The following is a 27961-nucleotide window of genomic DNA, read 5'->3' as shown; positions in this document are numbered from 1 at the left end:
CCGCCTCCCCGCCTCTCCCACACCCGCAGGCCAAAGGCCAAGGGTTAGGGAAGCGGAACCGGTGCTCGGCTCCGCTACTGCGCCCAAACCCACCCGGGACTGGGATCGAGTCAGGGCCCAGGCTGGGCGGAGAGTGCGCTGAAGAGCAAGCGACCGGCCAGGCTTGGAAGGCTTAGAGGCCCGGCACCGAAGGGCCAACAAGGGGCGTGGCTAGGGACGGGGGCGCGACCCAAGCAGGGTGGGTGGGCGTGGCCAAGCCTGGGGGCGTGGCCGGAGCGGGGGCGGGTCCGCAGGAAACTTGTGCGCCAGCCTCGGCCGCACGCCCCGCCCCCGGCCCCCGCCTCCGGGTCCCGCCTTCGAGTCCCTTCCTTCCCGGCGCTGGCAGGCGGGCCGCGGCGACTGCAGGCGGCGGACGGGCGGACCGGCGGACGGGCGGGCGCCTCCACCTCGCTCCCTCCCTCGCTGCCGGCTTCCTTTTGTTTTTCTGGGAGGCGATGAGCGCAGGGCCGGGGCGGAGGCTGCGGGCGCACAGAGGCCCGCGCTCCTAGCCACCCTTCCCGGCCTCGGCGCGCTCGTCCCGGGCAGCGGCCCGCGCCCGCCCCAGCGCCAGCCGCTCCGAACTTGGGCTCGGGAAGCCGGCGGACCGCGTCCTGCGCCGGAGCAGGTAGGGCAGCTGGGGGCTGGCTGCTGCGGAGAGTGCGGGCGTGTGCACCGGCGTGAGCTGTGAGCGGGCTCTCTGCGTGTGTGTGTGTGTGTGTGTGTGCGCGCGCGTGTGTGTTGGGGGTGCCTGTGTTTGTCTGCGTGGTGGAGTTGTGGGTGACCGAGGACGGTGGTGTGTCCCTGGAATGGCGTGTCCTCGTGGGGATCCGTGTGTACAGTGGGTGTGCACATTTTGGGTTGCGTTTGTGGAATTGTGTGTCCGGGCGCAGTTGCTGGTGGGGACGGGTGCGGGGCGGGTGGCTGGTGTGAGCGGCTGCGCGTGGGGCGCTGGTGGCAGGGTGGGCGTGGGCGGTCCAGCCCTGCGTGCGGAGCCCTCTGTCTCCCGCCGGCCGGCGCAGTGCGGAGCTCCAGGGACCCGGGGACAGCTGGGATCCAAAGGAGCTAGAGCGGCTCTCTTGTGGGCAGCCTGGGCTAGCCCCGCTGGGGGGCAGGTCCGCGCGGCCCACGTGGGTGGCAGGTGCGCTCCGGCCAGGGTAGGGGGCTGGCGCGGCGGCCATCTGCTTCCTCCGTACTAGGCCGAGGGGCGATGGACAGAGCCCTGCTCCGGCGTTAAGAGCCCTGGCCTCGCTGTGACCCGCACTGCGACCTGGGCCAGACACGCCACCTTCTCTGGCTTAGGTTTGCTTCTCTATCAAATGGGGACAGTTCCTCCCTCGGGGTCTGCCGTGACATTTAAAATGAGAACGCACTAAAGATAGCTCTCGGCCCAGCGCTTGGCACATAGTAGGTGCTAAGTTAGTTGAATTAGTGTCAATTAGTGTCTCTCCCTTTATTAATCAATTTTTTCCTTTATCGTGGGTGGGGCTATTACATCCCCTGCTCGCCCCCCCCGCCCCGCGCGTGTTATGTGCCTTTCTCACGGCCCTAACTTAACTGCGAAGCACCGAGATTCGAGAAAGTTTAGGCTGCCGGGTGCGCTGTCTGCTCGCCGCACCTCCCGGGCGGCGCCGCCTCGGGTGTGCAGGAGCGCGCGGCGCCCAGCAGCGAAGGCTCCCGCGCCCGAGCTGGGGGTCCCTCTCCTGGCCAACTGCGGCGGCTGCTGGAGTCGGGAGCCTTTTTGTTCAACAAGTGCCTAGTCCCCCGGGGCTTGCAGCTCGCACAGCCTGACAGCCAGGGCGTGGAAGTGATGCTTCTCGCAGAGATGGACCTCGGGCTCCCAGGGCATCCCGGCCCGGCCTGGTCAAGCTGAAGGCCATCCCCTTTACTCCCGGCCAACACCTAGTCCCCCTAGGGGAGGGTGTTTGCCAGGACCTCAAGTGCTGCCTTGGGCCTCGGCTTTGGACACCCTCCGACCCTCCCCCCACCCACCCAACTGCGGCTCTGTTGGATCAGCCTTACGCAGGAGGCCGAGGGATCCTTCCTCCTAGTCCTGCACCTCAATTTCTAAAATATTTGGTTTGAAGCCTACTGCTACGTAACATTGAACTGCAGTGAACGTGCGCTCCCTCTAACCACGATTCACTCCCGGGGAGAGTCCTGCCAACCGCATCCTAGCACTTGCTAGACCCAGCAGGGCCAGCTGGCCCTGGCTGCCCTGCTGCCTTCTGCCAGAGCTGGAGATTCCTTCCCTCCATCGCTGTGGTTTCTTCCTTCCTCTCAGGACCCTTCCCAGTCGGAAAAACAAATAGCCTTTCAAGAAGGGAGCAGCCGACCTCATGGTGCATGACGCTCTCAAAATGGAGCATCGGCATGGAATGGGCACGGGGCCGTGGGGATCATCAGCTGGGCTGGGCGTGGGTATGGGATGTGTTTCCCCGGATCACCTGCTCCTGGTGGGTGTGCTCAGGGAAGCTGGAATCGTTTGCAGGCTTTTATGACACAGGAGCAGAAAGCTCTTGCTTGGTCTGTCTTCTGCCAGCCCCGAATCCTGGGGTCTCAGTGGTGACGGCAGGCCAGGGGACCTGGATGAGCTAAGTTTTCATCCGATTTGGTGTCAGGGGCACACTTAGAATGCAACCTGCTTTTTCTGCTGCATAAAATGGTTTTATATCCTGGAGGAGAAAAGGGCTTTTCATCCGAATCCTTCTCTCTTCCCCATAATCAGATTGAATAAGAGTGAAAAAAAAATCAGGCTGGCTTTCTCAGCTCAGGAGACAGACCAAAAGCCGGGCTGTTTGTTGTTGGGGTTGTTGTTTTGTGTTTTCCTGCTTAAAACCAGCCCTTTGTCTCAAGCAAACCAGTGTTTCGGCCCTCGATCTATTTCTGTTTCACTTTTGAGAGCGCCTGTAATTACTGAGCTCTTGAGGTTTTATTGGATAATGTGCCGGAGGGAAGGCCCAGGGGTTCTGCTTCTCGCTTGCCGTGGGATGTGGTGCGTTTTAGCCTTGCCTGCTCCCTTTGGGGTCCACCTGGACGCTTTTTGTAAGGTGAAAAATAGATGTCAACGTGCGATAATAATTGGGGACGCTTGGCATTGGGAAGCAGATGCCTGGAAGTGCAGACTTGTGGAGAAACAACAGGTCAAACCCCCAGAAGAACAGAGATTTGCCCAAACCCTAGCCGGTGATCCATTCATTTCCAATAAGCCCTCTAGAGGGAAACTCTAAGAGATATAAAGCAGCCTGGACTAATTTCTTCAGAATTTTATCTTAATGCCCCTTTTTGGCCACTGGGCTGTGCAGAATTGGAAATATAAGCTGTTGAGCGACAAGGAGTAGACTCGCCTTCCCGCACAGCCCCATCCGGGCCTCCTCCTTCCCGAGCTCTGTCTCTTCCTGGAGTTGCTCTGGGGTTTCATCCTGCTAAAGCAGTCGTGTTTGCTGTCTTTCTGGGGGGGTCGGACCCACTGCCCCTGGGGCTCCACGTGCACGGTTCCCAGGGTCGCCTTTTCCCATAAGAATACCCTATTAGGCGTTTGTGTATTAGCCTACGGTCCTTCCCCCCAACTTATCCTGGGACCTAGTATAGCCACTCATAAGTGGTCAAGTGCACAGGTCATTGGGAGCCGGGTTCATCCTGGATACTACTAAGGAGCCCCAGAGTTTATCTGGCACCACAGAGTGAGCGCTTTGGCTGCCGAAATTTTATCTAGATCAGGATCAGGTTTGTGTTAGAGTCTAGCATGCCAGCAAGCCCTACACCACGCTTGTTTGTTATGGGATAATGCTTCCCGTTTGTGATTTGTGAGCCAGGGCTTGATGGGGGATTATGTGTGTTTTTCTAGTTTGTCAGCCCCGGATGTCATTGTGTCTGGGGAAGGAGGGCACTTATAAGCCTTAATCGCGCTCTACTTTGGGCTTCACCACTCTCCCACAGTCTCATTGGGTTTTTTTGGTGTTTTCATGCCCACACGTAAGGCTGTGCCTCTGGGCCTCTCATGTAGCTCTTGTCCTCTTCCCTTTGGGTTGAGTTTCTAATCAGGGGGTGACAGGTAATGGTATACGGAGATAGAGCAGGCTTAGGTGGGGGCTGGCTCAGTGACTCTTGCTCCATGGGGGAAAAGATTTCTTTCAAATCACTTTCCACAAAAAAAAAAAAAAAAAAGAAAAGAAAAGAAAGAAAAGGTTGGAATCTAGTGGCATGGGTTTTAATGTAACTTCTGGTGATCAATACGGTTTGACAGGTGAACATCTCTTAGGCACTGATGAGCAAGGTGCAAGTCTAAAGATTTTTTTTCTTCTTATCATCAGGAAAGCACAGTAAATCCTTTAAGAGAACTCTGCCTTGGCCATGTCCTTTCAAGTCTAATTGAATTTCAGAGGCAAAGCTTCATATCTCTGCATTTATGAGGCATGACTATCTAAAGACACTTTCGGAGAGATCCCAGGCTCTTCCTGTTACAGCCCTCCCCTGCTGGCATCAGGTGGGCAAAGATGTCTTCTTGGGGCTCTTTTCATTTACCTTTTTCTTTTTTAAAAAATATTTATTTGAGAGAGAGAGAGAGAGAGCGAGCACGCATGAGCACAAGCAGGAGGAGGAGCAGAGGAAGAGGGAGAAGCAGACTCCCTGCTGAGCAGGGAGCTTGATGCGGGGCTCCATCGATCCCAGGACCCCAAGATCACAGTCTGAGCTGAAAGCAGCCGCTTAACCTACTGAGCCACCCAGGCACCCCTGCATTTATCTTTCTAAGCCAAGCGCACCCCCCCCACACCTGCTAATCCAGCAGCTGTGTTTTCCGATATCTGTTGCTTTTCAGCTTGGGAGGTGCAGCTTGTGTTGGCAGGAAGCCAGGAGACGGGTTGGGGGGCAGTTGCTGGCATCAGTCCCACCCACCTCACTCGAGGAGAAGTTTCTGAGGAGCGAGTGATGGGCCTATGACCCTTGGCTAAGAAGCACTCAGGGTAGTTACATTTGTACTCCGTGGATAAAGCTGCCATGCTTCCGCAGACAGAAAGAAGGCTTTGCGGGGTGCGTGTTCTCCCCGTGGAAGTCTCCCTGGATTGCCTCTGTACTCTGTTGTCCCAGCTGAAATCTTCCCTTGCTCTGTGTTTCGTTCGGCCAGGGAGGTGTCCCTTGGTCAGACACCATTCTAAGTGCTCTCCTTTCACCTGGGCTCATGTCCGTGCCTTGGCAGGTGAGCAAACCTGAGCTCTCCCCAGGCTCAGACCCAACGCTGGGGGGCAGGCCCCACGCTGCACCACATCAAAACAGAGCCCAGAACTTCCTTCCACCCCCAAGCGGGTCCCTCTCACCTGTTGCAGTGAATGCGGCTCTCCTACTTGCTCATTAACAGCTAGAAACCTCAGGAGTGTTTCTGGCTCTTTTCCTTTCTCTGCCCGGAAATCGTGAATTGGTCGGTCCTGGGTTGCTCTAGCCCCTGCTCTCCATCCCGCTTTCTCACCCCTTATCCTGGAGCTCTGCTTCCGTTGCAGTCATTGTTGTCATCAGGTCACTCTGCACTCCTGCCCCTCCCCGCCCCCCCACCCCAGTTTCATGCTCTTGATCAGTAAGTGTTCTTCTGAACACCTGCCGAGTGCCTTGCTCCACGCCGGACTCTGAAAGCTGGACTCTGAAACCCGGACGCAGGCTTCCCCCTGCCAGAGCCCAGCTTGGGCTGGGGTTGGAGAGACCACCTGAGGAGCCCTCAGAGCTTGGCAAGTGCTCCAGGGAAGCTCCTCCCCCTGGGCTAGGGTGGGGCGGGGAGGTGGGGGGAGCTGGCTCTGGGAGCTTTCCTCAGCTGTGCTGGGAGGGGTGCAGGTGTCTGGGGGGAGGTGAGATTGGGAGGGTGAGGGTAGCCGGGTTGCCACAGCACCTGCCTTTCTTCTCTCCCACCCAGACTTCTTTATCTGCTAAACGCCTACTCATCCTTGAAAAAAAACCTTTTTAATTAACAGCTTTATTGAGATATAATTTATATACCGTGAAGCGTACCCATTGCAAATGTACAATCCAGTACTTTTCAGTAAATTTACAGAATTGTGCAACCGTCACCACAATCCAGTTTTAGAACCCTTGCATCACCCCAGAAAGCTCCCTCCTGCCCTTTTATTGTCACTCTCTGTCCCTGCCCCCACCCCCAGGCAACCGCCAATGGGCTTTCTGTCTCGAGATTTGCCTTTTCTTTCTGCGTTTATAGATTTGGCTCCAGGGCCTCCTCCTTGAGGCTTTCCTGGAGTTTTCCAGGGAGAATTGATTGCTCCCTCAGGCTGATCAAAGAGTCTGGGTGCTTGCCTGCCTGCAGGCTGGCCAGCTCTTTGACGCAGTGACTGCGTCCTTCTGGCCCCCATTTCTTCCCTAGCACAGCGCTGGGTTCCTGCAGGGCCTATTGGCTGTGCTCAATGAAGTTCCTTCCCCCCTTTTCTCTTGTCAGCTCCTGAGTATCCAGCAGGGGGTTTGAATTTAAAGTATAGGGTGAGGCAAAAGGGGTCAAACCCTTTTTTTAAACGGAAAAATCCAGGATGCACAGAGCACACCAACTCACCCAAAGCCGTGGGCAAGAAGTAGAAGAGCCAAGAATTCAGCCGGGTCGCTTTCTCTCCCACCCCTGTTTGGTAGTCAGGATCTGCCCTTCTGGGGCTTTTCCCGGAGTGATGTTCAATTTTTCTTGTTTTTTTTTTTTTTTTTTTTTTTTTTTTTTAAAGATTTTATTTATTTATTTGACAGAGAGAGACAGGCAGTGAGAGAGGGAACACAAGCAGGGGGAGTGGGAGAGGAAGAAGCAGGCTCCCAGCAGAGGAGCCCGATGTGGGGCTCGATCCCAGAACGCTGGGATCACGCCCTGAGCTGAAGGCAGACGCTTAACGACTGCGCCACCCAGGCGCCCTCAATTTTTCTTGTAATGGCCTCCAAGCCATGGAAATTCCTTGGGGGGCGTGAGCGGTACACGGTGTGTCTTCATTTGCTCAGTATTGGCTCACAGCTGACCAGGTAGGAGTGACGTGAGCATGCGTGGGCGCGGAGAGGTCTCCTGGGAGGGAGACGGACAGGGACCCTGGGAGAGGCGAGCACTTGCCCGCCGTGAGCATTTCAGAAGAATTCCCTTCTTGGGTTATTTTTGTTCTTCGAGGAAAAGCAAAGGAGGAGACCCCATTTTACAGATTGCGAATTGAGTCACAGAAATTGTATGCGCAGCATAGGCGGGTAGATCTGGGTCTGGTGTGTGGACCAGGAGGTCACAAATGGTCTCTCTTCGCTGTCCGTTAACCAACAAACTTAAGAAAACAAAAACCAAAACTAAAGAGAAACCCTCCTATAGAGGTAAAAAACAAAACCAAACAGAAAACACAAATGGTCTTTCTCTCCCACTGAGGCAGAGAACTTTCGCGATAGACAACAAGAGTGTCTTGTTTCTTTCCGAAGATCAGGGATGTTGGGGTCCGGCAGACCTGGGTTTGAGTCAGGCTCTGCTCTGTCATTTATCATCTGGGTGAGCCCAAGTTTGCTCACGGTTGTGAAGGGGTTCTGGGACCATGTTAGACTATCACATGGAATGTGGACATGGAGTAGTGTGGAGTCTTCGGCTGGTCACATGTCTGTGGTAAGTGTTGGTGGCCATTGTTGCCACTTAAATGTTCTTGGGCAATGCCTCCTCTGCCACTAAGGATTTCTTTTCATTTTCAGGTTTATTAGGCATCTTTTGACCCAGACTGTAGTAGCAAAGCATTTGATGTGAGAGTCTGTGAGTGCGTGTGAAGGCTCCTGGAAGGGAGCTGGTGCGGGCCATGTTTTGGAGGTTAGGGAGCTGCCATTTTGGATTGCCCAGCTCATGTCTTCTCAGAAGCCTTTCTGAGGGTCTCTGACACAGCCGTGGTGACCCCAAACTTGGGGGGCTGCACAAAAAGATCTAGGTTATGTCATTCCTCAGACCCAGTGAGGCCCCGACCTCTTGATCCCTTGCCTCCCAGAGTGCTTGGAAGCATTTTTTGAGTTTGCTTGTGAGCCTGCTAGTGTGCCAGTGGGCTGCCCCGGGGACACTTGGGAACACCGGCAGGATTACGATTCTCTGCCATCGTGTGTATGGATCACAGCACTTTTCTCCCCCTCCAGCAGCAAAATGCTCAAGTCTTTGCTTCCTTCCTGTGCATTTAACAGACATTTCCAGAAAACAGAATTGACGACAGCTCCCCACCCTTCCCTGTCACTCCCATCCTTTCTCTTTGCTGTGCAGCAATCCATTTTTGGAGGGAAGCAAGAACTTCTCAAAATCAATCACCTGGGTTTAAAAACAAATCATTTCCAACATCGTACAATTTTCTGTATTTACATGTGGGGCTGGAGAGTCACTCCTGCCACAGTGAGTGTGGGATGTCTAGAAGAGCCTATGCCCCGCCGTGGGCCCAAGGCAGGGCTGTGGGTGGGCAGGACTGGTGGCGCGCTCTCTCTCTCTCTCTCTCTCTCTCTCCAAAGCGTGGGGCGGCAGTGGCAGGAATAAGGCTTTATTAAAAATCCTCAGTCATGCAGTGCCAATCCCATGCTTGGTGACGCAGCCTGGACAGTCTGGCTCAGCTTCCAAGGGTGGGAGACAAAATGTGGTGGCTGCTTTGCCTTCCTTGGGTGTCTTTCTTCTCAGTAAGTGAGGGTAGAAAGAGGCCTCGGACAGATGTTGAGGCTTGGCTTTCTTTCCTGCTGGACCTTTGGCACTTACGATCCATTCTTATTCTCTGGGGAGGGTTTGTCCCTCTCCTTTCTCTCTGAAGATGGGATGAAGAATTGCTGCTTTTATTAGCTTATGTTCTTGGTGATATGCTATTGTCTGCCCTCAAAACAAAATGGCCTGGCTGATTGTTTTCAGAGCTAGCTGTAGGGTGAAAGCTTATGCATTGGGAAATGATGTTCGCTATCACTGGAGGAAGTAGGGGGAGGGGAGTTATAGCACAGGTGAGGAATTCCAGGTTCTCTCCGCCAGGGCCCTCCAAGCAGTGCGAAGATCTCACTGTGGCCCACTGCTCCTTCCGCCTGTGCTTTGTTCTGGGCTACATGCTGGCTTCCCAGTTCATCCACATTGGCATTCTCACCATCACTATCTCAGTCATCACCACCATCACCATCCTCCTCCCCCTCCTCCTCACCATTATCACCACCATCACCATCCTCCTCCTCCTTCATCACCACCATCACCATCCTCCTCCTCACCATAGTCATCCCCCTCATCGCCACCATCACCATCATCACCACCATCACCATTCGCCACCTCCTCCTTCATCACCACCATCACCATCCTCCTCCTCACCTTCATCACCACCATCACCATCATTCTCCTCATCTTAGTCATCACCGCCACCATCATCATCACCACCTTCACCGTCATCCTCATCATAGCCACCAGCATCATTACTACCATCACTATCATCACCATCCTCCTCACCTTCACCATCGCCACCGTCACCATTGCCACCATCACCACTATCACCATCATCATTCTCTTCCTCCTCCTCCTCATTACCATCATCACCATCATTACTATCATTACCGTCACCATCCTCCTCCTCCTCATCACCGTCATTACCACCATTACCATCACCATCATCATCACCCATCACTGTCACTACCATCGTCACTGCCATCACCATCATCATCCTCCTTATACTCAGCACCATCACCACCATCATCACCATCATCACTATTACCACCATCACCGTTATCATCATCATCACTGTAATCATCATCACCTTCACCACCACCATCAACACCACCATCCAGTCTCCACATTGCTTCCCAACCTTTGGGTCACTGCTTCACATGGCCCATTTCTGTTGAGTTAGCTGTTCTTTGCTGGCAGGTTGCGGGGGGACACATACTGTTAGGAGTGTAACGAGAGAAGTTAGTACAAGATGATGGTAGGCATAGAGAACCCAAATGGGTGGGTGATGGAATGTTACTCTAAAAGAGGCCTCATGAGACTCACTGATCTGGAATATTCTTGGAAAATCCCACCTGTGATGGTTAATTTTATATGTCAATTTGACTCGCCTAAGGGATGCCCGGATAACTGGTGAAACTTTATTTCTGGATGTGTCTATGAGGGTGTTTCTGGAAGACGTTAGCATTTGAATTGGTAGACTGAGTACCAAAGACCCCCCTCACCGATGTGTGCAGGCATCATTCAATCCACTGAGGGCCTGAATAGAACGAAAAGGCAGTGGAAGGTGTCAACTTGAGTTGGGATGTCTGTCTTCCCTTGTCCTTGGACATCAGTGCTGCTGGTTTTCAGGCCTTTGGACTCTGACTGGGACTTAACACCATCGGCTGCCTTGATTCTCCAGCCTTTGGACTTGGATTGAATAACTTTCCTGGGTCTCTAGCTTGCAGATGGCAGGTTGTGGGACTCCTCAGCCTCCAGAATTGCATGAGCCAAGTCCAGTAAGTCTCCTCATACGTATATCTCTTATTGGTTCTGTTTTTCTGGAGAGCCTTGACAGACAAATCACCTGTCCTGCAGGCCCAGGAGAGAGCCGGTGGTACCTATTCCATTGAGTTCCCCATGGCCCTTCCAGGGAGGACAAATTTGGCCCCAGTTGTATTCTCCAGACCCTTTGCTACCCCTCTTCGCCAGTGCTGGCCGGAGCCTGACCTTCCTGGTTGGGCACTGTGCTTGTCTGCCTCTCCCAGGGCAGTGGGCCGCTTTGCATGTAGGACCTTGTGGATTTCTTCTCCATGGCCCCCCATCTCTGGCACAGAGCCTGGAACACAGTAGATGCCCAGACGTGTGGCTAAACCACCACTCCCTTCCCCGGCTGTAGGACGGTGGAGGAATTGAAGCATTTACCTTAACACCTTTGCCAAAGGGGCTTGCTTTGCAGGCTGAGTGTATGATTGGCAGGTCAGCACTGTTTTCTGTGCTCATCACTGATTGGCGAGTGTTTTACCCATTCGCTAAAATTGCAGCACCGTGGTACAGAAGCCATCAAGGCTTTCTGGGCTGGTGGAATGATCCCCATCTGATTATGGATGTCTGCCTTTAACTAGGCGCGAGTGGTTTTCCCTCTCCAGATCTCAGTTTCCTTGTTTGTCAAATGGAGTTCAGGACTAGGGAGCCTCTACATTCTCCGTCAGCTCTCCAGTTCAGGAGAAATGTTTAAAAACGTAAACTTGAGGGGCGCCTGGGTGGCACAGCGGTTAAGCGTCTGCCTTCGGCTCAGGGCGTGATCCCGGCGTTATGGGATCGAGCCCCACATCAGGCTCCTCCACTATGAGCCTGCTTCTTCCTCTCCCACTCCCCCTGCTTGTGTTCCCTCTCCTGCTGGCTGTCTCTATCTTTGTCGAATAAATAAATAAAATCTTAAAAAAAAAAACAAAAAAACAAAAAACAAAAAAAAAAAAAGCGTAAACTTGAGGGGCGCCTGGCTGGCTTAGTCTGTCAAGCAAGCATGCGACTCTTGATCTCGGGGTTGTGGGTTTGAGCCCCACGTTGGGTTAGAGATTACTTAAAAATAAAATCTTTTCCCTTTAAAGATTCCCCGCTGAGCAGGGAGCCCAAGGTGGGGCTCGATTCCAGGACCTGCAGATCATGACCTGAGCTGAAGGCAGACGCTTCACTGTCTGAGCCACCTAGGTGCCCCTTAAAAATAAAATCTTAAAAAAAAATGTAAACTTGCATTGTAGGGCACACCCAGCATAAAGCACAGAGAGAATTTTCCTAGCTAAATTGACTGCAAAAAAAAAAAGAAATAAAAATAGAAAAAGAACGTCTTAGAAAGTACAGACACCTTAGCAAGAGCCGGCACCCTAATTCAGAGGCTGGTCCTGTGGAGGGTCAGATCTGTGGAGCACAGATGAGAAGGAAGGGGAAGGTCAGAGGATACTGCAGTTGGGGAGGGGGGTCGGTGTGCTTCATCCACCCCTCCGTCCATTCAGCACGTTCCTGTAACTTCCTGTGCCAGGACCGGTGCTGTGTGTGTGAAGGAAGCTGAGATGAAGAGGATGGGCTCCTGGTGCAAAGGAGGTGAGCTACGGCAGTGGGAGCACAGAAGGCTGGCAGTGGAGCAAAGTTCTTAGGTTCTACATCCAGTTCCTGATTTAGAAGCTGTTGACTGTCCCTTTAAGAGGACCCGCCCAGGGAAAACCAGTGTGGAGGATACACCTCTGCTCTTTGTAATGGTGCAACTCGGTTCTTTCTGGGAGGTCCTTACTGCTGATGATCACGAAACTGGGGGACTGAGCTTTTTGACTAATTGTGAATTAGGGAGAATTAGGGAGTATTATAGAAGACAAGAAATTGTGTTATTTTGGGCAAAAGTATGTAGTAATGCAAACTCCTGAATTAATTGAGTTAATGAATTATTAAGAATTCTTTGAGGGGTTGCCTGGGCGGCTCAGTCGGTTAAGCAGCCAACTCTTGGTTTTGGCTCAGGTCATGATCTCAGGGTTGTGAGACCGAGCCCTGTGTTGGGCTCTGTGTTCAGGGCAGAGTCCGCTCCGAGAGTCTCTCCCCCTCTCCCTGCCCCTCCCCCAGCGCTTTCTCTCTCTCTCTCTATTAATTAATTAATTTAAAAAATCTTAAGAAAAAAGAATTTTTTGAAATGAGCACATTTATGGTTATAGGATGCTAGTTTTTGCTAAAGGAGTTGAAAATAAGCAATTTAAACATTTCTACTAAATATGGGGCTGGGGAGCAAGGTATAGAACTATATGAACAGTTTCATTCCAGTTATGTTTGTGAGGGGAAAAAAAAGTCAGAGAAAATAAATGAGAAGGGCATATACCGAACTTTTAACAGTGGTTGAATCTGATGGGCTCATGAGTGGTTTCTCCTTCCTGCTTTTTCATATTTCTCTACACCCTGAATCTTCACCAATGGGTGTGTATGACTCTTGCAATTAGGAAAAAAGAAAAAGATTTTAAAAGGAACCCCAAGGACACATTCCTCCGATAACCTTGTTTACCCTGTTATTTGCTTAGCAAACTTTCTTTTTATAGTCAGACTGTCTGGAACCCACGAATTCCATAGTTGTGATGATTTGAATTAATGGAAATTTATCATAATGCATCATTAGAATTTGCTAATCTCATCTAAATTCAATGCTGAGTAACTTTATTAACTGGTTATGAAGAAGAATGTTCTGAGCCTTCCTAGAAATTCACCAACCCAACATGGCAGAGGGTAGAGTTTGTTTATGGTCAAGAATATGTTTCTTCTTTTTTACTTGCTCGAATTTGAGTTTTCACTTTGCTTCTTGATCTAGAAGAGACTTTGTGGCTCCCGCAGGGATTATCTGGGGTATTTGAATGAGCTGGTTGGTGTCCTCACGCTGCCCGTGCCTGGTCTCGGCTTCTGTTGCTTTTCCTTTGCTTTTCTCGTCACCAGGTGTTGAGCACAGTGGCCTTCTTCCAGGGAGAATCTCCTTGCTGTTTTGTCAGTCAGACTGCTTTTCAGCTCTCTTTTTGAAAATAACTTTTTCTATTCCCCATCCCTTCCCTTGTTTCATGCCCACCTGAGAGTAAAACTACTGGTCTTCATCTCCTTCCACTTGGAGGTGATCCTTCCTCACTCCCTGTGCTGCTCCTGCCTTGGACGTTGGGTGGACTTGGGCTGATGTTGGGTTGGTGTTGGGTTGACATTGGGTTGATGTTGGGTTGATGTTGGGTTGGTGCTGGGTTGACGTTGGGTCGATGTTGGGTTGACATTGGGTTGACATTGGGTTGACACTGGGTTGACGTTGGGTTGACACTGGGTTGACTGTCTTTATTTACTGGCTGGGAAGCAGGACCCTCTTAGCCCTTGTGAGGGCCGTGCCTGACTTTCAGTGGCATCGCTCCAGAGGCTTCTTAGGCTGTTACTTTTTCAGAGGTTTGATCTGTCTGAGTCCAGGATACTGAGTCAGCAGTGGAAGGTTATGAAGTTGAGTCCAGCCATCAGAGAACTTGGCTAATAGGAAGCGTGAATTTCAGGTAAATGAGGGAGAGACACTGGTGCCTGGGCCGTCTCTCCAGGCAGACAATACCGCTATATAATGTGAAAAACTGGAGGTTGCCTTTGCTACCAGCTCTGTCTGCTTATAGTTTCTTGGATTTGAAATTTTAAAAAATCACATTTTTATAGTCTGCAGTCCATATTGCTTGTCCTGAGCAAGGAAATAATTGTCAGCAAAATTCCACACACATCTGGCAAACTATTTCAGGATCTTAACCATAAGGAAACCATCTTTAAAAAAATTAGTATGGCTACAGCACTCAGAAATTATTATTTTTGAAAGCTGGGTCCTCAGTTTATTGTAGGATTCCACACGGAGGCAGGAAGGAAGCGCTCCAATCCCTGGAAACAGGTAGGTTACCATGGAGACCGGGCGTGTCCCTGTGGTTTCCTGGGTGTATCCCAGTTGTCCTGGAAAAGGAATAAGCCTGACTTCTATTTCTGAAATTGTGCGTGTGAATGAAATTTTTCTAAACAAAGGTCATACGTTTTATTGACTACAGTCTAGTGATTTCTGACATAATTTTGCCCTCCTTTCTGTTTGTCTAATTATTAATGCTGTGTGCCCTTGCCTTTCCTGACAGAAACACTAAAAAAAATAAATAAATAAAAATGCATCAAGGGACCACCTACCCGAAACAACAACCAGAACAAAATCTTTTCACAAAGCTAGGCATGCTCTCTTTAGTGCGAACGGTGATTACTCTGTACGATTTGGTAAATTAGTTCAACCCTTATGTATTGTACGCCAGGCTGGGCTCTGGGCCCTGGGGACCAACAGTGAGCAGGATGTTGGGGGCCCTGCCCTTGCCGAGCCTGTGTTATGGTTGTGACCATAGCGATATAGCATGAAGCCCAGGAGGGGCCCTGGGCCGATCTGCTCAGCTCCCGCCTCCCACCGGCAGCCACGGAGCCACAGACAGCCTCCCACAGATCAGCAGCTGGAGGCTGCTCTCTCTCCTGCCGAGTGCTTCCTCGTGGTCACTTCCGCAGAGAAAGGCACGTCCACTTCGGCCTGCCGTCTGCTGGTTCGTAGTAAGCAGAGAATGACTGCGGCCTCACCACTGGATGGCCCGTTTTGCACAAGCTTGTTCACTGGCGGGGACCTCGGTGGGCTTGTCACAGCCCGAAGAGGCTGCCAGTGGGCACGGGGCAGAGCTGGTGCCCACCCTGGACGTCGGGGATGTCGAGGAAGCGGCAGTCTCTGGCCTCTGTGCGTGCCGTGATTGGACCAGCATGGTCTTCACGGCCGTAGAAGATGCTGTCATCTGAACAAGAAAACAGCCCTCAGGGCCCCAGTGTCCTGGGCCTCGAGGAGGCTTCCTGCCTCATCGAGCTGGAGAGGGTGACCCCAGACTAAAGCTGTCTCTTCTTGGTGTTTTGTGTTTTTTTGTTTTGTTTTGTTTTGTTTTAAGTAGGCTCCGTGCCCAGCATGGAGCCCAGCACGGGGCTTGAACTCACCCCCCTGAGATCAAGACCTGAGCTGAACTCAAGTCAGATGCTTCACCGACTGAGCCACCCAGGTGCCCCTAGAGGTGTCTCTTCTTGACGCCGGACTGGCTTCTGTTCTAATGGGTAGTGAACAGACTCTTCTTTTCAAAAGGAAACAAGGCACCTGTATGGACTCGGTCCCTATCTTGCTCCCCTTCCCGAGGTGTGAACAACACCCACTGTCACTTCCCAGGCAGGTCCCTTGGCTCGGCTGGAGCACGGCCTCGGAGCATCCCGTTCTTCATCTGAAATGGGAATTATAAACCCTCCCTCCCAGGATTGTTGTAAGAAATAGCCATTAGACCTCCTGTAAGCTCCGAAGTGCTGTGTTCGTGGAAAGGCTATTACGTCACCATCATCTACCTTTTATATTCACGTCCTGCAGCCCCTGGCGCATGGTGGTCTAACACACCAGGTCTCCTGGCTGGGTCTTTATGGCCCCCCCTGTGGAAACTGAATTCGGAATCTTCTGCTCTTTTTCTTCTCCCTGTCTGGGGTCAACACGTGGTTCTCATTTCCCTCCTGCAAGGTGTCAGCCCACAGAAGAGGCCCGGAGAACTGTATTGTCTGAGACTCACAAGAGGAATGGAAATGTGTATCTGCTCACGCACCCTCTGGGACTGTCAGATCTGCTCCGTCTTTCTGAGTCTGCCAGGCAGGGGGGTCACCGGCTGATTGTGTGTCCGGAAGCCTGGAAACGTACTGGTCAGATTAAAAACACTTGTTCAAATACAGTCAAGCATGGCTCCAATCAGAGTATGTGTTTAGCAAGCAGCTCTCCAGGCTTACAGCCAGCTGTCTGGTCACCTTTGTTGGGACCAGAGGGGCGGGAGCAGGGGGGGGGTGGAACAGGTGGGGCAGGGACTGGGGGTAGAAGATTCTCGGGGATTCTTTTCACGTCTGACTTTTGCCTGCTAAGTGGAGCTGGTCCTGGGCTGCAGGTGCTGTCTGTCTTGGGTCTCGGACTTGGGTGATGGGGAAAGAGAACACTCACCTTGACTCTCATCATTTGAGGAGAGGAAGTCTCCCCCCGCAACCTGGCGAGCACCCACACATCGTCCTTCAGGAAGCTTCCAGAAGCAAGTAGGGCTTCTCGTGCTGGTTGATGCCTTCTCCCCTGACTGTGCCCTGCGCACCTGTACTCTACCATCATTATCAGAGCATCTTTTAGAGGGAATGGCATGAAAGAATAAGTCTTTCTTCCCAACAGACAGAAGCCCCTGGACAGTGGAGACCAAACATGTTCCCGTTCGTCTCTCTGTTCCCTGTTAAGCGTCGCGTTGGGGCTGTAACTGCCCCTTTGCCACGGATGACTGTTCAGTGGGATTGGCGGGGAGTGACTGAGGCAGCCCCAGGTGAAGGCTCGCAGGTGAGCCTCCCATACTTGCTCCCCGTATTCTAAAGCCGCAGAAATGCACCACCATCTCCAGGCTCGAACCACACCTCACTTAGAATGAAAATAGTAAAAGATGGAGTAACGGGCACCATCCTAAATGGCACTTTATCTCAGGCCATGAGAATGAGCCCTCATTCGTTCATTCAACACACAGTCACCACCGAGGGCCTGCTCTGTGCTGGGGATGCAGGGGATGTGTCCGTGGGGAGAAGAAATCTCTCGGAACCCCTCTTGGAGCTCACATATGCTTCCATCGCTGCTGCTTCACACTTGTGGAACTAATATGCAAAGCATTCAAATCAGATTAACCTCTCCGTGTTCTCCGTGTGATGCGAGAACAGTCTAAAGGATGAACTCCAACCTGCGAAAGGTCCTACTGTCTTCTCAGGGGAAAAAAAAAAAGGCGAATTAAGCAAAAATGCACTTCCAGAAAGTCAGTGAAGAATTTTTCCAAGCAGGAAAACGCTGCATTACTAGCTTTCTTCGTGCTGTCTTAAGGGTCCCACTACGAAAACCTCACTCACCCTGTTGTTATTAAGGGTGAAACCCAGATGTTTAGTTATGTAAAAGCCAATTAAAATAAGTTAAATGCAAATACTGTTTCATTGTAATGTAAATTTTGAGAACTGGATCAATCAAAGGTTGTGGAAATGCCAAAGTTGTTAAGACTTTGGTTGCCATGACAACGGTGCTCTGTCGCGAGTGGTCTGTTCCTGGGGAATTCTTGGGGGCCTGGCTCTTGTAGTGACTGCCATCTCTGGGGGCAGGGGCGGAGCTCTCAGGAGGGAGGTCCCAGTCCAGCCAGGCTACCTGTTTCATGACCTTGGGAAGGGAGCCACCTCCCCCGTGCCTCAGTTTCCTCCCTTCAGGGACAGCCGCTCTGTGGCTCTGGGTGTAACAGCCCTGCAGCACTTCTCAGAAATCAGTGCCTTAATTTTGGGGATTCCCGATTGGCCTGCTGGGTTTCAGGCTGCCTTTTGGGGAAGCCAGAATCGGAGAGCCGGGGGCAGGTGAGGGAGCTGCTCCTGGTCCTGCTTTGTCTGTCTTCACTGACCTTTGGTGAGGGTGCTGTTCTTTGCCATCTTGGCTACTGGCCAGCGAGGACCTACCTGCCCTGTTGCTCCATTTTGGGGGTGTGTGTGTGTGGAGGGGGTTGTTGGGTTTGAACCCACCAGCTGCCGTCATCACACCTTCTCAGGGCTTTCAGTTCACAGACATGCTCTTTACTTTTGCTTCCTGCAGAGCCCCAGCCTCTGGGGCCGTAATTATTTTACAGGTGAGGGATTTACAGACGTTGGGATTCGGGGGGTGGGGGGGCTTGTCCAAGGTCTCAGGGCCCCAAGATAGCCGTGCCAGGATTGCCGTGGGCTCCGGACTGCCAGGCAGAGATGGTGCTGTGTCCCAGGGAGGCTCCGGGGACCCACGCTTCTGGGCCTTTCCCTGCACTTGCTTCCGCAGAGGCCCACTCAGAGCTGGTTCCAGCACCCCTCCTCCTCCAGACTCCAGCTGACCAGGCCTCTCAGTTCCTGATGCTGGGCCCAGAGCCGCCATGATGTCTCTTTTGGGGTGTCCCTGCAAAGAAGCTTCCTAACACGGTACGTGCTTTTAGGATGTCAAGATCCCAAACTGCGGTGCATATTATATCCAGGGCCTCTGCTCTCTTAGCCAGGAGGAGGGCCCGGAAGCATCTGCCAAGTGCCACCTGGCTGCCTCACGGTCCCTGCCCTGTGCTCCAGCCCTGCCGGCTAAATGAGGGCCAGTTAGTGCCCCCGTGGGCCTGCGGTCCAGGTCCTTGTGGAACATGACCCGACTGGCCTTTTTCTGCTCTGTGGGGGACAATGGTTGGGAGATGATGCAGCAGTTGGGGATTTTTATTTTTATTTTTTATTTTATTTTTTTAAAGATTTTATTTATTTATTCGACAGAGATAGAGACAGCCAGCGAGAGAGGGAACACAAGCAGGGGGAGTGGGAGAGGAAGAAGCAGGCTCCCAGCGGAGGAGCCTGATGTGGGGCTCGATCCCATAACGCTGGGACCACGCCCTGAGCCGAAGGCAGACGCCCAACCGCTGTACCACCCAGGCGCCCCAGCAGTTGGGGATTTTTAAACTCTGTAGAAACTAGGTTGTTGCCTCGATGTTAGTTTCCCCTCCGCAGAGCAGTCTGACTGTTCACACCCAAAACAGAGTGACGGTCTGACTGTTCGTTGGACTGTGAGGCCCCGGAGAAGGTGGAGGCCGTGAGATTGAGGGGCGCAGGTGTGCCGTGGGCCGCCGCGTGTCCCCTCTCTGCTGTGGCCATGCTCCCTCTCAGCGCGACTGTCCGCTAGGTGCCTGCTGACCGCATTGGGGTGAAATAATTCCAGGAGGTAGCGGTTTGCGCTGGAGGACAGGTGTGCTCCCAGTCTGGCCTGGGGGGTATGAAGTTTAAGAAACTTAGCCATGTTTTCTTGGAGTTGCTTCTCGAAGTATGTGCAGAGGGGGTCTCCCTGCCTCACTGGGCCGCTGGCCACGGGGCCACGGGGCCACAAGCAGGTGCTGCCCGATCAGCCCCAGTAGTTGTGGGGAAGATGGGAGGTTGCTCAGTGTGCGTTGAAGGAGACGGGCGTGTCACCTTCGTCATCCTCAGGCTCTTAAAGCAGGTGGTGGGAACCCTGTGATTGATCCTGCCTTTGACACCTTGACCTTTGACACTCTTTTCCTTGACCTCCAAAACCGTGGTAGGCCACCCTTTGGGGGGTGGGGTTGGGGTCCAGTCATGTTGGCTGGACACCCGGGCCAGGAGTGAGCTGATCTGGGATCTGCCTTTGCACCCGCCCCGAGCCTCAGTGCCCTCACCTGCCAGCTTTCTGTGACTCGAGGGGAGAGTGTGGGAGGCTGGCTTGGAGCCCGCGGTGCCCTGGGTGAGGGCAGCACTGATGGGTACATGAGCCATGGTGCTTCTCCCTTTGGGGAGAATCAGGGCACTGTCACTTGACATATATTCTGCTTTTAGAGAACGCTGCCCCCCCCCCCCCCCGTGCACTTTGAAGTTGGCTGGTGCCTGCTAACAGATGCTCCAGGCTCTCAGCCTGGGCCGCTGGCCACCGTGTCCTCCCCCGGATCCACCCTGTGTTCCAGCTGGGTTGGACTGTCGCCATCCCGCAAACGCATCGGCATGTCCTTCTGGCCTCCAGCTCTTTGTCTTTACTGCACCCCCCTTTCGCCAAGCTAGAGTGCGCTTTCTGTCCAGGTGGCCAGAGCACAGGGCTGCTCCCTGCTTTGACCTGTGGTCCCCGTATCTTAGAGGAGGATGGTGCCAGAGCCTCTCTGCTGCAGCGTCCCCAAGGAGGGGAGCCCGTCCGGGGCACGCAATGGGGCTCATCTTCCCTGGGGCCCCCGCACCCCATCCAGCCTGTGGAAGGGCTCCTGTCATCTGGGTCCATCTGGAATCCGGCTTCACCTTCCCATCACGCCCGTGACTTGCAGCCATGGCTAAGAGTTGGAGAAATACTTGGCAGTATTCTAGATTATGTTAGAATTTCAAAATGTGCATTTCGGGGATACGGGTTCTGTAACCCCAGAGTGTATCAAGCAGCACCCCAGTAGCGAGGGCAGGCCTGCTCTCAGAGGGAACGTGCCCGTTGCTTCTCTTGCTCTCTTGCGATAGCTAGTGGAGGGGTTAGGCCTCAGCTCCGTTTCTTGGCCCTGTGAGCCCCACACAAGTCACTTGGCTGCTCTGAGCCTCAGTTTCCCCACGTGCACATTGGACTGACGTGGTAAGGCTGTCACGAGGATTATATGAGCTAGCTGACACTAGAGTCTATGTGTATGTTAGTTTGTTAATGTCAGGGCTCCATTGGTTTTTCTTCTGAAGGAACCAATTTGTTGGTTCCTGAAGGAACAGGAACCAATTTGCCAGTCCTCTGTGGGCGTAAGTACTCTCACCTTCAGCCGGGACCGCATTTTGGCCGAGAGCCTTGTCTTGTTCCGCTAGAGAACGGTGCACGGGACTGAAGTCTCCGGGTAGCACTGTCTGCATATGGTGTTAGTGCTAATGACTTACTATGTATGTATTCACAAGTGGGTGACTTCTGGTTACCACCAGACCCGTAACTTCTCATTTCCCTACTGATGTATCAGAAACTGCGTTTGTAGTGGCCTGTAAGATCTAGTAAGTGTAAAAAGACGTAAGTTGAGGCCATTTCTGTCCACAGCTGTTCGTGTATTTCTAGAACACTGGCCCCGCGAGGCACGGAGAGGGTGGCTGAGGGGCCGCCCCGTGCACTTGGCTGTGCATGTGGGCCCAGGTACTCAGCACAGTAGGCAGGGGTTGGCACGGATCCCATTGTACAGCGAGGACCCTCAGGCCCAGAGAGGTTAAGTGACTTCTCCGAGGGTTCATGGCTTGGAAGTGACAACATGCATTGGAACTCAGGTCTGTCTGACTCCAGGCTGGAACGGCCCCTAGCTTGGACCAGGTGCTCTGTTAAATTTGTTGTCCAAGATCTGGTCGACTCGCCCACCTGAACACCCTGTACCCCAGATGTTCAGGCCTGTTGGGGTGGGGGGGGGTTGTTGAGGAAGATTATTGAAATGCAGCGTCCTGGCCCCAGCCCACCTCTCCGGCATCGGGCACAATAGGTGGTGAGCCTCAGAATGCCTTTGAGCTGTTCTGGGGGTTTCTGTGCACCCAGAAGTTAGACACCACTGCTCCAGCTTTGTGGAATCTATCCCCTTAATGGTCTCGTGGCAGGCAGGATAGTGGCCTCCCCTCCCTCATCCCCCAAAAGGGATCCACATCCCTGAAGGGTACAGGGTACAGGCGGTACAGGGTTCCAGGACTCCGGCTCCTTCTCTGTAGCTCACTCTCTCCTTCCACCTACAGACTCTACCTTACATGGTGAAGGGCTTTGCAATGCGCTGAAGATTAGGGATCCCGGCTCAGGGACAGCATCTCAGATTCTCCAGGTGGACCAGGGAGTCCTTGAGAGGGAGGAGCCTGCCCCCGCTGCAGTCAGTCTGACGACGATGTGACAAGAACAGGCCGAGGATGCAGGGCAGCGCCGCGGCTGGCTTTGCGGAGGAGGACGGGGCCACCAGCCAAGAGATGTGGGCGGCCGTTCGAAGCTGGGAAAGGCAGGGGAACGAAGTCTCCCTGGGAACTTCCAGAGCAGATACGGCCTGTGGCCCCTCTGTCCCAGCGAGGGCAGTCTCTTCCTCATCACTTCATGCTCTCCCTCTGGAACGTCCCCCCTTTCCACCACCCTGTCCCCTTGGCACCACCCCTGCCCGCACCCAGAGTCCCGGAATTCAGGGGGCCCTTGGGCAGTCATGGTTCCCAGCCACAGGGACTCGGAGTTAAAGATCGGGCTAACAGAGTGCGTTTGAAGTGGTGTGGGTCCCATCATCTTGGCCTTAGACGTGTCGCATTTTTCCTCAACGACGTGGTCTGTCTGAGGGGGTGCAGGCCATGGCCGCGTCAGGCGGTACAGGGTTCCAGGACTCCGGCTCCTTCTCTGTAGCTCACTCTCTCCTTCCACCTGCACACCTGGTCTGCAACCCTCAGAACACTTCCTGTTATTTAAATCTTGGTCCTTTTGATTTTTTTTCCTTTTAAACTAGAGACTTGACTTTGTACAGTTTTGCGGTGAGCCAGACATGTTTTCTCTTTCCGAGTGGCCCGGTGATCTCTGAGTGTGTGAGGAGGGCCTTGTGACGGGGGTCCGTGAGGCCTGCTTGGTGCTCCCCATGTAGACACCTCTGATGAGGAGGAAAGAGAATCCATCTTGAACCTTCGGGGGTGTTTACAGGGCATAGAATGCTCTCACGGGAAGTAGTCTTAGTCCTGTAAGGATAGTGGTTGGGAGCATTCGCTTGGAGAGGCCTGGGGGCCTTGGCTCCCCTGCTGTCCCTCCCTGCCTCTCACGGGTAAGTCTCTTAACTGTGCCTCTCTCTGATGGGGGGCTGACACATCAAAAATGTCTTCTCACGGTCCTGGAGGCTAAAGCCTGGAGGCCTTCTGAGCCTTGAGGCCTCTCTCTTTGGCTTGTGGACAGCTGCCTCCTGACTGTGTCCTCACACGGTCCTCTCTGTGTGCCTGTGTCCTGATTTCCTCCTCAGATAAGAACACCAGTCAGATTGGACTGGGTCATTTCAGTCACTTCTGTAAAGAACCCATCTCCAATTACAGTCACATTCTGAGGTCCTGGGGTTGGGGCGTCAACATATGAATACGGTGGGGAGAAGTACAGCTCAGCCCATAGCTGAGTCCCCGTTCACGTGGCAATTACAGTGCTCGCCTAAATCAGGTTGGTAAGGGATTAATTGGAATGCTGATGTATTTAAGTGCTCAGCAGTCAAGAGGTGGCAGCCAGCAGGAGCTGTGGAAAATTTGGAGGGATTTTTCTCGAGTGCCTCTTGCATGCCAGGTCTAGGTTCTTGCTAGACAGTAACTTGCTTCACGCGCCAGTGGTTGCTGTCCGTGTTGTGTTTCTCAAAATGTGGATCCTGACCATCTCTCCGAGACTGTAGACACCTGGGCCTCACGCCAGGCTTTTGGAGGCGGACGCCACTGGGCCAGGGCCTGGAAGTTTGCAATTTACGTAAGTATTCCCAAGCACACGAACTGCAGTTTGAGAACCAAGCTCCCGTCCACGGCCCTCTTTCCTGCTGTCTTGTCATTATCTTGGTCCATGCTTGCCCCTGTCCTGTGGACCTGGGCAGCTCCCTTTCCATCTAGCGGACTTGCTAGTGGTCTGCGAAAGACAGCTTGAGCTCAGGGGACTGCCTGGTGGCCAGGTGGGGGCCTGCCTGGGCTCCTGCCCACCTCTCTGCCACCGTGTGCCATGGAGCGCTGTGGGCCCTCTGCGGAGCAGGGTGCCTGTCCTGCCGCGCGAGGACCCTCTCTGGCACCCCTCCTCCTGCATTTCCTCCCGCCTGTGCTCTCAAGTGTGGGCTCCTTCGTGTCCTCTGTGGCCCCGAACACCATTTCCGAACCCGGAGACACTCCGGAAATGTCTGTCGGCCGAGTGGATATAAGAAGGGATTTTCCAGGGCAGGAAATGAATTCCCAGTACCTTTTTTGAGGCCGTGTCACGGCCGGGGGCCAAGCTGAGGCGTGTTCTTCAGGGGAGGCTGTGTTTGCCTTTCCCCGAACGTCCCCAGACTTCGGTGAGGTCACAGACTTTGTACTGTTTCTGTCTCCTTCGTTCACGGCTCTTGTGGTGGCTCCAGCTGCTCCGTCGTCCCCTCTGATCCTCTGTGGACTTGGAAGGACACCGCCATCTGTTGCTTGGCCCCACTGGCCACATATGGTGGCCCCTGGCTGAGCTTGCTGCCTGTGCCAGTGAAGCTCCCTTGGCAGGGCTTGGTGAGGGAGCCCAGTGTCACCTGTTGTCATTTCACCAGGAAGCTCCATGTCACCTGTTGTCAAGCCACCTGTGTCATCTCAGGAGGCAGCCCTGTGACACCTGTCGTCATTTCACGCCCCCGGCTTCTGGCTGTGCGGTAACCCGCCACACACACAGGCTGCCAGCCCCGAGCCTCAGTGTGAGTCCTGCTCCAGACGGGTGTGGGGTCTGCTTGAACGGCAGTCACTGCTCTGCAGAGCAGCCCCTGGGGATGCGAGGGGGCAGGAAGTAACTGAGGGGAAGTGAGGGGCGAGCGGCTCTACCCGCCTTACTCGCTGGGCCCCCCATTCCCCATGGATGCATTTTAGTGAGGTTCTGGGGGAAGATGCATTTCCAGATCTTTTATTTTTTTAATATTTCTTTTTTTTTTTTAAGATTTTCTTTATTTATTTGATAGAGAGAGTACAAGTAGGCAGAGCGGCAGGCAGAGGGAGAAGCAGGCTCCCGGCTGAGCAGGGAGCCCGATGCGTGGCTTGGTCCCAGGACCCTGGGATCATGACCTGAGCCAAAGGCAGAGCTTAACGAAGTGAGCCAGCCAGGCGCCCCTTTCAAATCTTTAGCCAAAGTGAAAACACTAACCCAGGCAGTCTCTAAGGCCCTTCCAGTGCTAACCTTCTTTGGCTTATGGAACAAATCCCTTCATAACTGTCGGTGGCTTCACTGGAGGTCACTAAGGTCAGGTCGGCTGTCCCTAAGAGCGGTCATGGCTGCCCAGAAAGGACAGGTGAGCCTGGCTGAGAGGGAAGGCAGCGTGGGGTGTAGTGGGGGGGTGGCATTTGTCCTCACCTTGGGTGTCCATAGAGTCCCCCCGCCGGTCATTTGGCAAAGTGAAGGGGCAGGCAGGGAGCTGGCTCCGGGCCAGATGGCTGAGCCTGGGGCCTCGGCCTGGCAGGACCACAGCTTTGGGGAGCCCGGTGACATGAGGGGGTCCACTCCCCAGCTGACAGGCAGTGGCAGGTGCTGGAGGCGGAGCGCCTGGGCTGCTGTGGTCGGTCGGTGAGGGCGCCGGTGATCCTGCTGACCGAGCCTGAGAGAGAGACCACAGCCTGCCCATGAGCTGTGACGGGCTTTCTAAAAGGGTTTGAAGTCCCATAAAGCCCGCTGAACTCAAAAGTTTAGTTCTGAGTGTGGATTTGCCCGGCGGTGCGTGGAGACAGGCTGCTGTATGTGGACTTCCCGTGTCACGCGGTGAGCATCCTGAGTGTGTCCCTCCTCCCAGGGCAGACGTGTGTCCCTCTCCCCAGATGGATGGACGGACAGACAGGAGAGCAGAATGGCTTGTTTCGCTGGGACAGCGGTTGCTTATCTTGTGTCCTCTCCCTTCCTACTTCCGTGGAAGATGACAGAGGGCGATTCTGGGGGAAGTGACTTGCCCGAGGTCACACAGAGTTGAGGCCGCGCTGGGACCCAAGCCCTGTCCGGTCACGACTTTTCCCCACGCCTTCCCTAGCTGACTGCCTTTTTCCTTCTCTCTCTTCTTCTGGGTCTCCTCCGCATTGACCATTCGCTCCATGGAAGGCTTCACAGCAACACGAGGGCCACCGTGTTCTCTGACCTTTTCCCAGCCATGTGTTTAAGGCCCATCGGCCCGGCCTGCCCTCCCCGCTCCAGCCACTGCGCCACCTGCCCCGCCCAATGTCTCAGGAACTTCCTCCGTGACCCCCACCCCTTTCTGGGCAGGTGGCAGCGTGGGGGTCGCGTGCTGGGAGGGGCCCTGGGCTCCCCGGCAGGGCTGCGGCTGTTAAGGAAGGAACCGTGCCGACACATGTTAAGCAGTGAGGGATCCTTGACTCGGGACTGGAGCAGGAGGGTGGCCTCTGTGGCAGCAGTGGAGAGAACACAGCACGGGCGAGTGGGGATGACAGCTGAGGAGCTGGGGGTCAGCAGACGGCAGATCACTCATCGGGACCTCAAGGGTTGGAGGAATCTTGTGTTCGTTGCGCAAGACAGGCCAAGGACTAGTAATACCTCCAAGGGCAGGGATGAGGAACGCGGTTGGGGCCTCAGGGGGTCAGATGTCGAGGGTGGGGGCCTCTCACTACCCTGCTCGAGCGGGGCAGGGGGCAGCCAGGACGGGCTCTGCAGGGGGCCAAGTGCTAAGTGGCACATGGGGCGCGGAGTCCCTGCGCGAGCCAGGTCACCCGGGCTCGGTCTTTCATCAGCCTCTTGGGCCTTGTGGATGTAGACAAAGATATTTCTCTTTTTAAAGTAACTTGTTCCCCTGTGATAAAAGTAACGAGTTTTCCCTGCAGACTCGGGAAGTAGAGAGGGGCATAAATCAGGCGGTTATAACTAATTGTAGCCGCTGGGGCCTCTGCGCTGGGACTTGGTTTGGCCGCTCTCCTTTTGACCCTGCTAATCCGTGAGCCCTCGAGGGGAAATTCGGCCAGTGCTGGGGGGCCCAGGAACCTGCTCGTTGGTGTCAGCAGCCTCCGGCCTCCAGCACCGGCAGCAGGAAACCCTTCCCTCCCAGGGACGGGAGCAGGCTGTGGCCTCCCACATGGCTCCCTGGGGTCCTGACGTCACGTGCCACTTCCCTGGGCCACCCTGGCGGGGGGGGGGGGGGCACCGCCTAGGATGAGCTTCCAGGGGCCCTGTGTCTTGTCTTCCGAAGAGGCAGGTGTTTTCTCCCCAGACCTTCCCCCATAAACTGGAATTCCTTTGTGCTCTCAAAACTCATGTGCTCCGGTATTCAACTGTGGCCATTTTGCTTTTGTGCTTGACTTAATCTTTGAAGAAATTATTCATCTTCCTACACAAAATTCTGCATCACTTTGGTAAGATAGGCTGACACAGAAAAACAAAGGGGAAAAAAGATCCTTTATAAAATTGTGAGCAGGGGCGCCTGGGTGGCACAGCGGTTAAGCGTCTGCCTTCGGCTCAGGGCGTGATCCCGGTGTTATGGGATCGAGCCCCACATCAGGCTCCTCTGCTATGAGCCTGCTTCTCCCTCTCCCACTCCCCCTGCTGTGTTCCCTCTCTCGCTGGCTGTCTCTATCCCGTCGAATAAAAAAAAAAAAATTGTAAGCACCCCCCCCCCCCCCCCATATAACCCCTGTCAGCATTCTGTTGTGTAGCTCTCGAGCGGCATTTCTGTCTACAAAAAGCTGTCTGTGATGTCTGGAAACATAAGCAGATAGATACAACATCATCTTTAATCTGTAAAAGAATAAGAGAATGTCCTCTGTGTCCAGACTTTATAGATGTCCTATACATATGTATAATAAAAATTGTATATATTTTAGCAAAAAGTAAGATCATAGTTTCCTTTCATTTTGACTGTTCTATAAAGATGGTAAACATGACAGACCAGCCAAAGGCCAACCTGTCCTTCTGTCTGTCTGCCCCTTCCCCAGGGCGCCCCTCTGCCGAGGGAGTAGGGCTGTGTCCATCTGTGTTTTGGCTTCTTGCCACACGTGTGGTAAGAGCTTTATAGAAACATTCGTTTTTATGTGTTAGAAATACTCATAAATTGCAACTCTACTTATTATTCCTATCGTTTTATAGTTTGGCCTTTGACAGTGTGTCCAACACTGTCTTTGAGGTTAAGCCTAGTGAAGTGTAGGTAGGGTTCATGGTCTTCTTTTCCCTCTCTTGTTAATTGCTATGTAGAGTTCCCTTGTCTCAATAAACCACATTTCCCCATTCCCCAAGTTAAGTCCAGTTAGGTCATTTCT

General features: G+C 53.6%; 1 protein-coding gene across 1 annotated transcript in view; it reads left to right on the top strand.

Moving 5' to 3' along the window:
- The first annotated feature begins 371 nt into the window (after positions 1 to 371).
- HPCAL1 (hippocalcin like 1) overlaps positions 372 to 27961 on the top strand; it is a 114035-nt gene continuing 86445 nt past the window's right edge. The window contains exon 1 of the mRNA XM_026518802.4: positions 372 to 664. The gene's annotated coding sequence lies outside the window, so the exon portion shown is untranslated. The remainder of the gene's footprint in view (positions 665 to 27961) is intronic.

Source organism: Ursus arctos, unplaced genomic scaffold (genome assembly GCF_023065955.2).
Source record: "Ursus arctos isolate Adak ecotype North America unplaced genomic scaffold, UrsArc2.0 scaffold_8, whole genome shotgun sequence".
NCBI lineage: Eukaryota > Metazoa > Chordata > Mammalia > Carnivora > Ursidae > Ursus > Ursus arctos.
Note: the sequence above shows the minus strand (reverse complement) of the source record. Positions and strands in the feature narration are given on the sequence as shown.